Below are 14,120 nucleotides of genomic sequence, written 5' to 3'. Positions count from 1 at the left end.
TTGGACTGAATGCTTTTATTAACAAGGCATATTTCTAATCGATCAGTAATTTGATCTTATTATCCTCTCACTCTTCTCAGTGAGTCTATATTTTTCATTTTTCATTACAAGGATTCATATGTGGTATCGAATGATGTGTAAATGCAGAATACAGTTGTGATGTAATGCTGGCAATGTCTCTTGATGAAGCGCTGGCACACCAGGGGTTGTAGAGTGTTTCGTGTCTGCAGTGGAAAGATGTGAGAGAGGGTGGGGGCTGCCGGAAGTGGTGGGTGTGTGTCTCCCTGTGTTGTGTGTGTGTATGAGTCTGTAAGTGTGGGTGCCTGCGTGCCCGTCGTGTATGTGTATGCGTGCAGAGTTCTGATTGTCGGTGCTGCACCACGGTGCAGGTGGAGCAATGCAGGATGACAAGAGACACGGAAGGACAGAGAGAGAGAGGGAGGCAGGGAGGTTGTCAGGGAGGCAGACAAGAGAAAGAGGGAAAGAGGTGAGGAGGCATGATGCAGGAGGAGAGGAGAGAACAGGAGGAGGAAAGACCATGAATACAGATGAGAAAAGCGGGGGAAGCTGGGAGCTTTTGCAGGTGAATTTCTGACACCGGGGAGTTTCTCCGACCCAATCAAGTGTCGATCTTTTCTGCCCCCCCAATCTAATTTTTTTCCCTCTCCCTCTCATTTCTGCCTCTCTCTTTCTCTGGCCTCCCCCCACTGGGACACTGGAAGGTGGGAGGAGATGACTTTTTAGAGATGACTGGAGTGCAGAGGGAGGAGGGACAGATGGGGGAATACGCTCGCTGGAAGTAGAACAGTGTGTGGAGCAGAATTAAAATGCCGGGACTGGGGTCTAAATAAAAGAGAATAAAAATGGCTGGAGGATGAAAGTGAGGCAACTGCAATGGGACCCACATCTCGAGTAGTGAGAGAGACAGAAATGAAAGGAGCAATGTGTAGGAGAGACAGACAGGAAAACTCAGAGTAAGACAGACTGGGGGCCAGAGGCTTGTGTGACGCATATTTGCTGGCACTAGATGTTTGGAGACTATCCATTTCAACTGTTTTTTTAATGTATAATTCACAAAAAGAAATAGAAGGAGTGACAGGGGAGTGATGAGCGAACAGACAATATGAGTACATGGAGTGATGTGTCAACAGAGCAGCCAAACAGAAGACAGTGAATTTTAAACAAAGAGATAGGAGGTAGAGTGTGACAAAGGCTGAAGCAGGGAAAGCTCACTGACTGCATTTTACAACCTTATACGATCAAAGCTGTATTAAAAATATTAATCACATTTCATAGCTCAAAGAACAATACTTCTTAATTTCTTATTGCACACTGTGTCTGTGTTAGCCTGACCCAGTTCTTCGCTGAAGTTGGGTGAAACGGTCAAGCCCTAAATTATATTAGTGACCAAACTTTGGCTTCAGATGAAAACTATGTGTCTGATTTCTTGTGTTCTTCTCTTGTTCTTGTGTAAATGTGGTTGGGATTGCTGTAGGTTCTGTGTATCTGATTGATGTTTGGCTCCAGATGCACATTCCACTGTCACAGAGCACCACTTGTAGCTGTCTGCACGGGAACAATGGTCTACAGGTAAACATAACAAATGGAAATTGATTGTGCAGCATCATGTAATGACTGACCCACCTCAGTGATTGTTAACAAATAAAATCTAGGAAATCTTTTTTTGGATCTGATTTTCAGACACATGGAAAATCCTGCGTTGTTTTTACTAAACAATGCATGTCAGGCAGACATGACATGTGGTCAGTCTGTAAGCTTCCAACATATGGAATCATATGCCAGCTGAAATAGTCCCTGTGATCAACGCATTAAATTCCAGTCATCTCCACGCTTAACTCGTGCAAACAGATGTGCTCACTCCAGCACCGGCACTCCCCTTTGACACACTCGTGTGCGCACAAATGGCTGCCTACACATACGCACAGCTGGCACTGCACATTAATTACATTCAGCATATGACTTTGGCGTAATGGTGGGAAGTTTTTGCGTGTGTCACTGTCAGAGTTGCAGCTGATGAAAAGAGATGGCATGTGACTTTGGGAGCTCATCGCCTCAGGGCACGGGTTGCCCCGCACGCTTTTGGCACATGAGACCTAATCCTGGGAACGACCTTGCCGATGCCGATGCCATTCCGGGGTTAGTTGATTCTGCCTGGGCCATTTTAACCGACTGCACATTACTTCCTCTGATTCACGCAACATTTAAAACTGAAAAAGAAAATGCACATTTTTCAAAGTTTCTGAGTAGGAATGGGTTCACACTGTGTGTCACTGCTTAGGTGAACGCGCATTTGTGCGAGAGTGGGTGGATGTGGAGTTGCCACTGTGTGCGAGTGTGGCTTTGTGATCTCACAAATCTTGTAGGCAAGAAGATGTGGGGGCGAGAGGGGTTTCACTAATAAACACCCACTCCTTCCAAAACCTCCATCTCACTCTGACACACACACACACACATACACCCACCACACCGCTACAAACACCCTCCTCCTCCTCCCCAGCTTTCCTTTGACAGAATCCTCATTACAGGCACGTTTGGCAGCACCGAGTCTTCCTCTCTCTCTCTGTCTCTCTCTCCTCTCTTCTCCTCTCCCTCCCCATCTCCATCTCTGCACTCCCTCTCTGTCGTTTTCATTTGCTCATTCTCTCTTGCCCTGCTCATTGCGTTCGAGCCAGCTTGGCAATCAAAGGGAGAGAAAACACAAATGAGAGCGAAGGGGGCTTGGGGGGGGGGGGGGTGAGGGTTGAGTGAGGATGCTCACTGGGATTTCAGTATGAGTCAGAATGGGAGAAGGCGAGGTGGGAAGGCAAGGTAGGCGGTTGTGAGGAGAGAGAGGGAGAGTAAGGGAGGGATAGAGGAAGGTCTTTCTTTTTTTTAAATTTCTTTTTCTCTTATCTGTCTGCGTTCTCTGTTTGGAATACAGATGAGGAGATAGAAAGACAGCCAACAACTGGGCATGACAAACAGATGAGAGATTTGAGCAGGAAATGATCTGCATTCCGATTTGTGATCAAGTTTGGAGATAAGAGCGAGCTGCCTCTGCACTGATCGCTTGATGATAGATCCAAGCGTCTGATAGGAATTTATAGCATGTAGAAGATGAATATAGCATCCGGAGCACAATTTGAAATCATCTGGATTTCATTTTTAAATGGTGAAAAGATAAGAAAGATATCATGATGCAACTGATGTGTGTGTGTGTGTGCGCGCGCGTGTGCGTGCGTGTTTGTGAGGCATTATAATAACAAGGAGTGCAAGATCAAGGAAGGGAATTAGTGGGGAATTACTTCATTCATACTTTTTCAATTATTCACCCTCCCCATCCGACTCCCACTGTTCGCATATTCATGTGGGGTGTAGTAGAGGAAATTGGATTGTGTATGCCTGTGTACACACACTTGCCCAGAACTTACCCTCTACCACACGTCAGTGTGCATACGAAGCAATGATAGGCTGCAGTCGGCGGAGATGCTATAGTTCTGAGGCCCAGGGGCTGAAAGTTTTCCTCTCCTCCTCTTTTGTCGTAATTTCTCAGCCACACTTTCTCTGAAAGAGGAAGTAAAAAGTCGAGACCTAAAATGAAACGTAATCACAGAGGGAATAAAATGACTCCCGGTGTTAAAGTGTTGATCTGGCTCACGTGGGTGTATTGTTGTCCTGATTTCTTAGCTTGCTGCAAGAAGTCCCCTCCCCCTATCAGTACTGTGTTAATTATATCTCTCGGTGGGCTACTCTTTTTAAAATAAGGAGCGAGTGGTCAATATTCATAGTCATACTGTGTCATAGATCTCCTTGATCTGAGAAACACCACGCAGAACTGATCACATTTCACAAAGTCTGTAAAAATATGTTCAAAACAGGTTGATAATCTTAAAATTACTAGAAATATTCCACTTAAGCGGGTAATCAAATAAAACAATATGTGATTAAATCAACCCTCAAATGGTTAGAACTTTCTAAAGTTAGCTGAAGTTTTGTCATAAGTTCCAAACAGGAAGCAGTGTAGGTAAGAGAAGTGGCTGACCGTGCAACAAAGGTCTGGAGTTGGAATGAATGCAAGGAACGTCGTGGTTTCATAAGCCCTACATTACCTTGGTTGACCCTGGTATAAGGTGTAGGCTGATAGAAAGCAGAGGCTCTGGTCCCTGACACATGGATGTAACCCTTCCTGTTCAAAGATGCTCTCTGGATTGGAATAGAAATGAACTCACTCATATTTAACCAGCCACCCATTGAGACCTGGCCAAGAAAATGTACACCTCTATTACCACTGCATCTCTGTGTTTTGTATCACGTCTTTGTGACTTTTTTAAGGGTCTGTACATTTCCTTTTAGAGTGTTTAATTTTCTTTGTTGTTGTTGTTGTTTTAAATTTTTTATTTTAAATTCATTCGTGTGAGAAAGTATAGGGCTTTGAAAAAGAAAAAAAGTTTATTCCCAGAGTGTGTGGGCTACAATTAAAACAATCTTGCTTTGATTTGGACTTTAAAAGGGAAAGGTGAATTGCAATTTAAGGAGACTTTTTCTTTTGAAATCCACATTTCCTAATAGGGAAATTATCCCTGCTTCATAGGCGGAGGCTGTGTGGAGGTGGGTTGTACACAGGTCACAAGCCACACCTGGCCCCTCCTAAAGGCATGCGGGGACATCGAGTTTTCTCTCAACTTCTTTTTGTGGCTTTACACGAGTCTCTCACTTTACACGCCTACGTATGTCTGACACACTTCTTTACGCACGAGGGTCTCCCCCAAATCTCCCTAAATATGTGAGTGGAATAAAATCGGGCTGAGATTACGCACGACTCTTGTGACATCTCTCGTGAGGCTTTTACAGATATGTGGAGTCAGGGTTATCTACACCTTAAAACAATTAAAATAAAATTCAATGAATAAAACAAGTCGGTGCTCTGCGCCAAACGTTTTCGTTGTAATTTTAAGCAGGCAGCCGCAGTGATTCACCGCCAAATCTACACATCACGATCTGGCGGCGAGCAACTGGTGAACACATTTTCATCCATAACTTCCAGCCTTTACATGCTTGTGTTCTGGTAAGTCTCTTTACATATTCACATGCTCGGTCGAGAGAGGCTGGAAATGCGGGTTGATTTGAAATGGTACAAATAACATTTTCTCAAACGAGCCACCTGACATTAACGCTGAATCCCCCGACGGGAGCAATTACGGCACATTTTTGCGAGTCTTCCTGGTAAAAATAAATAGACATTTAGATCAAATGCTTCCTTTGCGAAATGTTACAAAGCAATTATGTAATGAATCGCTTATTCATTCACAAATGGAAATAGATTTTGAAGTCACTGAGTACCTCCGAGCCCCCCCCGAGATTTATTTTAAATATTTATTTATTTATTTTTTAATATTTGAGATAATCTTAGACCGGAGCACGCATGCACAACAAACGTACTATTTTCACTCTCTCCTTTTAAAAGACCTGCACAGTGATTCAGGCTATACTTTTCCTCCCCTTTATAAATAGCTGCACTCCGCTCAATGACGTGGGATACGCACGTACATGTGTAGGTGAATCTTTGAATGAGCGCTCCCTCTCCCCTCTCCTCCCTCTCTCCCCTCCTCCCTCCTCCGTGCCTTCTACTAGTTACTACGGGATCTCTATAAAAAGCCTAAGGTTGATGGGAGAGCCCGGTCTATGGAAAACGACTCTGGAGAAGAGGGACGGCAGAGTCTGTGCGCGAAGACAGCATGGCACAGATTTGCGCTGACAGTCTTGTGGTGATGAAGACAGCGAGTTCAGAGAGAGAGAGGGGGGACAGAGATATTTCCACAGCCAAGTGCCGCAGACACCCAGGGAGCTTTGAATAAGGTAAGTTTAATTATTATGATTATTATTTTTTTTTTTAGGGTTGTTCGTTTTTTGTGTTACTTTAAAAGAAATACATAAGAATTGTGCAGCAGGCTAAATGTAGGGAGACAGTATAACTGACGAGCCATCCTTTTAAGAAACCCAGAAGTCTGCGCTTGACAGCAGTCTCATCTTTACTTGGAAGTTGCTGCAGTGTGACTCATTTTCACTCCCATGTGGGCAGCACTCAGCCTGCAACCTGGGAAAAAGGGAGAATCACTGATATCTAGAAAATCAAATCTACAGACAGAAAAAAAATCGCTCAATAAGTACCTCCTTGCCGTCTTGTGCGGTCTCGAGGCGCATTTTAAAGACACGTACTACCGTTCACTGCCGGTGATTAACGTTCACCTGCCATCCAGGTCACATCAGGTATCTGATCAAACAGAGAGGTGCTGGTTAGGCTGCCTCTAAGGCAGCTCCGGGTCCTCTGTAGCCTGCCCGGCTCTCTGTCCAACAAAGATGTGCAAATCCCACTGTGCAATGTACACTGACACGTGCACTGACACAAAAGCGCGCACACTCTCTTGTGCTTCAGTGTGTGTGAGTGCGTGTGTGTAGCTGCGCAGTTGGTTATAGCTGCGTGTGGGATAAAGGGGAGTGTGGCTGTGGGGGAGTGCTCCTCACCCAGCCCCCACCTCATCTACAATCTCGGGAGCGCGTGGCACCGGGAGGTTTCCGGTGGTAGTGATGACATTATAGCCATCACTTTCTGCCGGTGTGGCGTTGCAGTCCTTGCCTCCCTCCCCCCCCTCCCTCACATCTTTCGCCCCTCCTTGCACTTCCGGTCGGCGTTTCCCTTATCTTTGTTTTTTTGTCCCCCCCCCCCCCAGTCCCAGTACTGTGACGTAGTCAGTCAGTGAAGTCACCCCTGCGTCATTCTTGCGCACTTTGCAGATGATACGCAGTCACCTACTATAACCCTTTTATAGGCATTGCGCTCACGCGCGCACGCGCACACCGCAGTGTGTGATCCTCTGGTGTGCAGCTGTGAATGCGCAATGTGAGAGGCTCGTGCACGGAGAACACGAGCGAGGAGTGGGTGGAGCGAGTCAATGAAGCCCCTTGTTCATTCACAAGTCTTTGTCCACGGGCTCCTGTAGGACTTGGAGCGGAGGGTTTTTTGTGTTAGGAAGGCAAAGCTAGCCGAGATCACGTACTAATCTATCACACTGAAAGACTTAGTGACGTGCATTACATGAATGAAAGCCGTGAACGATATTATTCATCATGGCCAGAGTTGTGCGGGCCATAAACTGTAAGAGTGTGACGCTTAGACTCGGTAACCGTAGAGATGAGTCTATATTTAATGTAGGCTTTCTATATTAAAAACAAATATAATAGTGAAGATCCAAAGTGCAGCTTCAAGATGATTCCGAGATGGTCCCGCACCCTCAGCCCACACGGTCTCCGCGGTTTCTCCCCAGCGCCATGGAAACCAAGCCAGACTGAAGCACTGCCCACGCGCTCTGATAAGCCAGGTGGCAGAATGGGACGAGAGCCGATTGGTGCGCTCGCGATGGGACGTCATACGCCCGTACCCTTAGACTAGTCGAGCACTGAGGCACGTAACAAGACTCGTCACCTGGCCGTTTATTAAAGAAATTAGAGCGGGGACCTGGGAGGTTGTGGAAAAGAGCGCGCTGCAGCGCGAGGCAAACGTGTAGAGTTGGTTTTTATGATTTTAAATCAGGATCATAATGTAAGAAACTATTTAAACGCTAAAAAACAAGAAGAAAGATGCTTAACAAACAGCTGGAAGAAAACTAGACCTTAGCGATGCCTTTCAGATGAAAGGTGACGTCCTGTTCAGCACCGCGAACAGCACCGAGCCACGACGCGGCTGTGTCGCTGTCCCAGCGTCGTAGTGCTGAAAAAAGAAGTAGTAGTGGTGGTGGGGGGGATAGAAAGATGGAGATATAAAGGAAGCTGATGCAGAGATAGTTTGCTTATGGGGAAAAACTCATTTAAAAAAAGGTTTTTGATGTGTCATTATTATGAGCTGATAAGGAAGTGTTACACAGTAGTCTTGTGTTAGCCCTCCTCAGTATACAGTGCTATGATTGCATAACTCTGAAACGTCCCATGTGATTGGGCAGTGACTCACCAGCTAAGTCTCATAATCATCACTTCTAATCAGGTACATCTTCATTTTCCAGGTCGAAAGCACAGCAGCTTAAAGATGTTGAGGGTGAGAAAGGAGGTTTTTTTTTTTTTTTTAGTCTTCTGTGATTAATTGCTCGCTTGTTAATATGCTAAATCTTTCAGTCTGCAGTAAAAACCTATCTAGGGATGGTTAAAGAAGCCAAGGGCATTTACAGTATGATCCCAATAGTGGTTCAAGTCTCGGTGTCGCCTACACTGCTGGAGGAGACTCCTAAATATGTCCAGAGCTCCTCTGAGACAGCTTATTATGTGAACACCAGTTTATTAGACATCCCTAATGTCTGGTGTCGCTCTGCCTCCCTCCCTCTCTGCTCTCTCACTTGCACTTTCATAGGTACAAACAATAACTAGGTCAGAGACAGGAAAACAGTGGGTGGAGGATGAATAATACCGACCCTTCTCAGGTTTTTTTTTTTTTTTTTTTAATAAATGTTTATACAGTGTTGAATGTGTTTAAATAAAAGGATGAACTGGATGACTCATTTTAAACAAAATTTGACTTTTTTTGTTTTGCTCTAGGGATTTATTGGCTTAGGAGATTAACTGATTGCCTCTTGGGTTAGGTGATCTTTTTTGTAACTAGGATGTTTGTAGAAACTGTTTAAACCTTATATAAGTGAATGAAACATGTATAGAAACTATACTGGTGTTGAAGTGTAAACGCGAATTACAGCAGCTTTCTTAAAAAAACGTATCACCACAACCCTTCACTTGTTCTTTCTCACCCGCAGCAGAATTATATGCCTAAGTAATTAAGGGAGTAAATCAGCCAGAGTACTGCAGACTTCCACTTGTGAACGTTGTAATGGGTGTTTCAGAATTCACATTTTCCCAGTTAATTTTGCACAGAAGCAAAAGCTAATTTCGTCTCACCTGACGTTTAAACAGTTGCGTTGTATGCAAAGATGGTGCTACATTGGGAAACCTGAAGCCCAAACAGCAGCAATGACCACTAAGATGGTTAAAGCAGCAAAAATGAATCGTTTTGCATACTCGTTCTAGTCTTTCCGTATCATCTATTTAGACTACTGGGATTCCCCAGGTCAACAAAGATTGTACCAATGATCGGCCTTTTGGGAAATGTGTCAAGTTTTACTGCTGTAATTACACTCACACCTCTCCTCTTTTTGCTGATGCAGGTTTTTCCATGAGGGGATTGTTTGTCCTTCTCACCATCTCTTCCCTGTCCTGTTGCCAGAGCATCAGCACCTTGGCTTTAGACTGCTTACTGCTTATACAGTATCAAAGTACAGTAACAGTCTACAGTCATGGCTACTGAAGCCTGGCAATGCATCAAACACCACAGTGAAGGCAACATGAACACCCAGTGAAAAAGAAAAAGATATTATCCCATTCTTTTTTAAATGGCTGTTGTGATGGCAGGAGTTCACTCTGCTAGAGATTCCCCTCTGTGCCCCCCCCCCCACACACACACACACACACAAAACACCCATCCACTCAGCCACCCACCCGCTCAGAGAGGAAACCTGTGTGGGCTTGCATTGGGGGAGACCTACACAATGTAAGCACGTAGCATTCACACTCAAGCCAATGAGACCTTGCAGGTTTCCTGTTACCATGCCAACTCCAGTTCCTCCTCCACCCTGCTGTCTCCATGGCGACCGTGGCTTTAGATTGTTACTCTAGCAACAGCACCATGGTAACAGTCTACAGCCATGGTCGTTAGGGGCAGGTGTCATCAGGAAAGAGAGAAGTTGCAGCTCATGGTGAACTTCACAGTTAAGGTGTCTCGTGCAGTTGGTGAGATGTCACTTATTTGTTCAGGTGAAAAGATGCCAGTTTAATGTATTCATGTCTGTGAATACTGAGGAATGACTCATGTCATTCATTGCTTATGGTGTTTTGACTTTATTTAATAATGTGTTTTGCTCGCTACACCCAACACCTTCACGATAAGTTAAGCTGCGACACGTGTAGACACACGCTGCCTTCCTTTTTAACTTCATTACACATAGGATGCTTCTTTTGATTAGTGAGTACAGTGATGAATGCACAGAGCACATGCTGAACGGATGAGTCAGCCAGCTCCAACACCTGTTCTGCTCTCTGTTTATCAGACAAGAGCAGCTTCACTTCAAAGCAGCACAGCCAAGAATTCCCTGTGGGCAGCGCTATAACCTGCAGCCACATACAAACACACACTGGGTCCTAACAGGTGGGCTAACCCACACGCACGCATGCACACACACACGTTTGGTATGCTTACAACAAACACATCACACTTATAAAGACTGCACTCCAACTTAGGCCACTCTACTTCAAACATTACTCGGTAATGTTTAGAGTTATACTGCCCTCTAGAGGCTTGAATTTGCCAAGGTCATCTGCTTAACACATTTTTTTCCCCAGACTCAAAAGTTCTGCAGCAAATGAAATATAAATAAAAGCTTTATCCCAGTGGTGTGTGGATACTTGCGAAATTATCTGCCTTTCAATGCGATGATGTGTTAGCTTTTCCTACTTTGTAACCGAAAAAGTGGATGCTGATGAAGATAATCAAAACAAGACTAATGTTTTTATAAACCTCCAGATTCCTCCATGACAGTAAGATATATTTCTCATGTTATTTGTGCACTGCAGCTGCCCAAACCCTTAGACAATGAAGATAAGTTTCTAAAAAAAAGAGAAAAAAAAAACAGAGTGATTCGGGATACAAGGGAGCGCACAGAGCAAAAATCCTATGTAAACCATATCAGCCTTTATAGATTAGATCAAATAAACACAAGTTAAAAAGAAATCTTATTTTCATTTAAAAATGCTCTTTATTGAAAAGGAGGCCGATGAGGCACACAAGGGTCATTACTAAAGACATTTCAAAGAAGTTTGCAGAGAAAACACTACAGGAATCACATTTTTGCATTGCGTCACTCCAGCTGGAACCTGATCTTTTCAAATATTTGTCGTTCACTGATTTGCCAAAGGAAAATAGAAGGAAAGGGAACAAGGACAAGAAAAAAAAGATCAGTTGTTTATCCTCTACCTCCCTGCACCGTAAAAGCCCATGTGCTGAGAGTTAAAGAACAGCACATAAACTCTTACTGTTAAGGGCTGAGAAGTCGCTGCAGGTCAAACTACATAAAAGGGAACATACCACAGCTTGCTTTGGGGGTGACTGGTTGGGGTTGTAGCTATAGCACATCCTAAGTTGGCACTGGGCAAGAGGTGGAGTACATCTTGGACAGGCTACTGAATCAGGGCTAAAACAGAGAGACACTCACACTCACATGCACATTCCGCAAATGAATCCAATATAAAACAAAAGAAAACAAACAAAAATAAATGCAGGACATCTTGCTGGTATGTAAGTATACCAACGGAGAACAACAAGGCGCAGTCTTCAAGTGACAGCGTTCAAGTGTTTATTCTTCAAGCATATTTCTACAAAAACAGATCAGCATGTGTCTACTCTAAGTCATTCTACTTATTCTGAATTGAGTACCACTCACGTGTGGTCTTCTAATATGCAAATCATAGGCATGAGGAGAAAACGAAGCTTTAGTCTGCACAGAGACAGTAGGCCAATCAGGAGGTTTGAACCTTCTTGCTGTGAGGTGATGCTGCTAACCAATGCACCCCTATTTGTACGAGCCAATGATAAAAACTTCTATTCCCACTTATTCCTACTAACAGTCTTAGGCCCTGTTTTCTTTTACACTTTCAGTCTAATGCAATCATCAAACTTTGTTGTTCTTGCTGTTGTTATTCCTCTGCACATATCATCTTGGTCTTGATGACCACTTTTACGCTCCACGCCTCTTCATAACTGTGCATAACGGCGCAACAGAGTTGACTTATAAAAAAAAAGAAAGAAGTGAAAACATGCCTCTTGCTCTCCTTCTGTGTGTGTCTATCTTAAACTGACTCCACCACAGTCCTGCCTCATGGCCATGATGACTAATATTTACCCCAGTAGTGTCAGTTAGGCACCTATAAGGACAGCCAAACCACAGCTGTCCACGCCAGGCCCCAGCCACAGCCTCTAAAGCAGCACAGTAAAGCAGACAAGCAGACAAATGCCTGCAGATGACATCATACATCAAACGACCGCTGCCCTAACTCAAGAAAGCCTCGTCCGTGTCCTCAGTTCACCTCTGTACCTCCTTCTGCCAAAAAAAGGGAAAAAAAAGAACATTAGCACATCCTGTGATCATATTTACATCTGGTATTACAGTTACAGAGTCAACCAGACAGGCTCACACTGAACAGGTTAAGCAGTCACAGGAGATCCCACCTGGGACTAACTGTTTTTCAAGGTGCGGGGATCATCCAGCCATTATTCAAAGAAATAATAATAATGTGCAGTAAAGTTGTCACAGTTCTGGGCGCATGACTGGAAGCAGACAGGCAACCAAGCAGCCGCTGGCCCCAGCGAAAGTACACTTTCATCCACACAAACAAGAAAACCACAAAGTAAGGGAAAACCAGAAGTATGCAGTGTGAAACCAAGGAATAACAAATGACCAAATCACACACTTATGAACATGCACGTGCACTCCCAGACATAAACACCCGCTGTGCATTGTTTGGGCCTCGGAATCACACGACGCAGATTTTGTCACTGTGCGCTTTCATGTCGTTAACGGACGACAACTGAGTGGCAGCTTTCTGTTCTTTAAATAGCAATTCAACTGACAGCTCTAAATATACTCCCTCTGTTCCCTCTTTAATATGTCAGCACACGTGACAGGCATCAAGCACACCACTTCTCACATCACAAGGGTCCCTATATTGAAATAAAGTATAGTAAGCGTGTATGTTTTATATGTATACTAGATCTTTTAAGATTTGCATGTTTCATGCTTTCATTTTCCTACAAAGGTATCACCTTTCACTTTTCTCCTGTACAATATGATCTCAAATAAACATTCCCATGAATGAGAAAACCGCAAAAGGATCCACTTTCATGAGTAAATCATAGTATGGAGTATGAGTCTTATAGAACTCACATTTAAAATATAAATATTTAGTTGCATTCAAGAAAGCTGGAAGTTTTCTTCTATTTCTTGTTCACAACAAACAAGAAAATGGACACATGCCATATCTTTGGAACACATCCAGTGTTATATCACCCCGTTCTGCACCAACATACCAATGTAACTGTGCAAACACACATGTAAACGCATGCAGACATGCATATATTTATAAGAACTATATTTATAATAATTCAACATCAGATTTGATTTTCGCAGAGGAGTGAAAAAGTTAAAAATCCAAACTCTTCACAAATCCCTCTGTTTCAGCATCTTCTCATTGTTGGGATCAGAGCAACTGAGATTATAAAGATGATGAAAACAAAACAGATGGTGAATGGCTGCCAAAAGAAGGGGAAAAAAGATGTAAATCCAAAAGTTGTAAGCCAGATAATAAAATCTCAAGTCCTCAGCTGAGTGTCTAGTAATCACAGGTTATTCCACGCAGAGCTGTCAGCGGTGGAGGCTGTAATAACAAGGCAGAGTTGGTCAACTTTGTCAGTCTCTGGATGAGCATGGGCCATGGGATGACCAGGCTCATTGGAGTTTAAGTACAAGTCTTATATAGGGGCCACTGCTGTCCCGCCCCTTCTTCTGTCTCCCATAACAACAAACGCTCCATAATCAAAATAGAGCCCCATCTGTGCTATGACACACCCCTGTGCCCCCTGCTCCATTCCCCCAGCCTCCGCCGAGGGAAAGAGGGAAAAAGTGATACTTAAGTTGTGGCAACCCCCCCCTCAAAAAACAAAAAGCCTTGAATGTACCCTCACTCTCCCTTTTTAACCGCAGTGGCCAGAGTGGGGCCGAGTAAGAGAGGGAGATGAGGAGGCAGAGAGTGTGGATGGCTCCACCCTCGTGCGTCTCTGTCTCTCATTCCATTATTTCCCGGTTGTTGTGCAACAGGGGGAATGGATTCCTGAGACGAGAGTCATGGCTCTGTTGTAAAACTTACTGGCAAGAGTGACCCTCTGTGTTTTTCTTTTACTGTTTCCTTTGCTCACTCACTCTCTCCGTTCATCTCTACTTGTTATCAAAACCATGTGTGTGTGTGTGTGTGTGTGCTGT

Source organism: Diplotaxodon limnothrissa, linkage group LG10, assembly GCF_057381915.1.
Source record: "Diplotaxodon limnothrissa isolate DT_005_m linkage group LG10, D_limnothrissa_male_GT1.1, whole genome shotgun sequence".
NCBI classification, from domain to species: Eukaryota; Metazoa; Chordata; class Actinopteri; order Cichliformes; family Cichlidae; genus Diplotaxodon; species Diplotaxodon limnothrissa.
Note: the sequence above shows the minus strand (reverse complement) of the source record.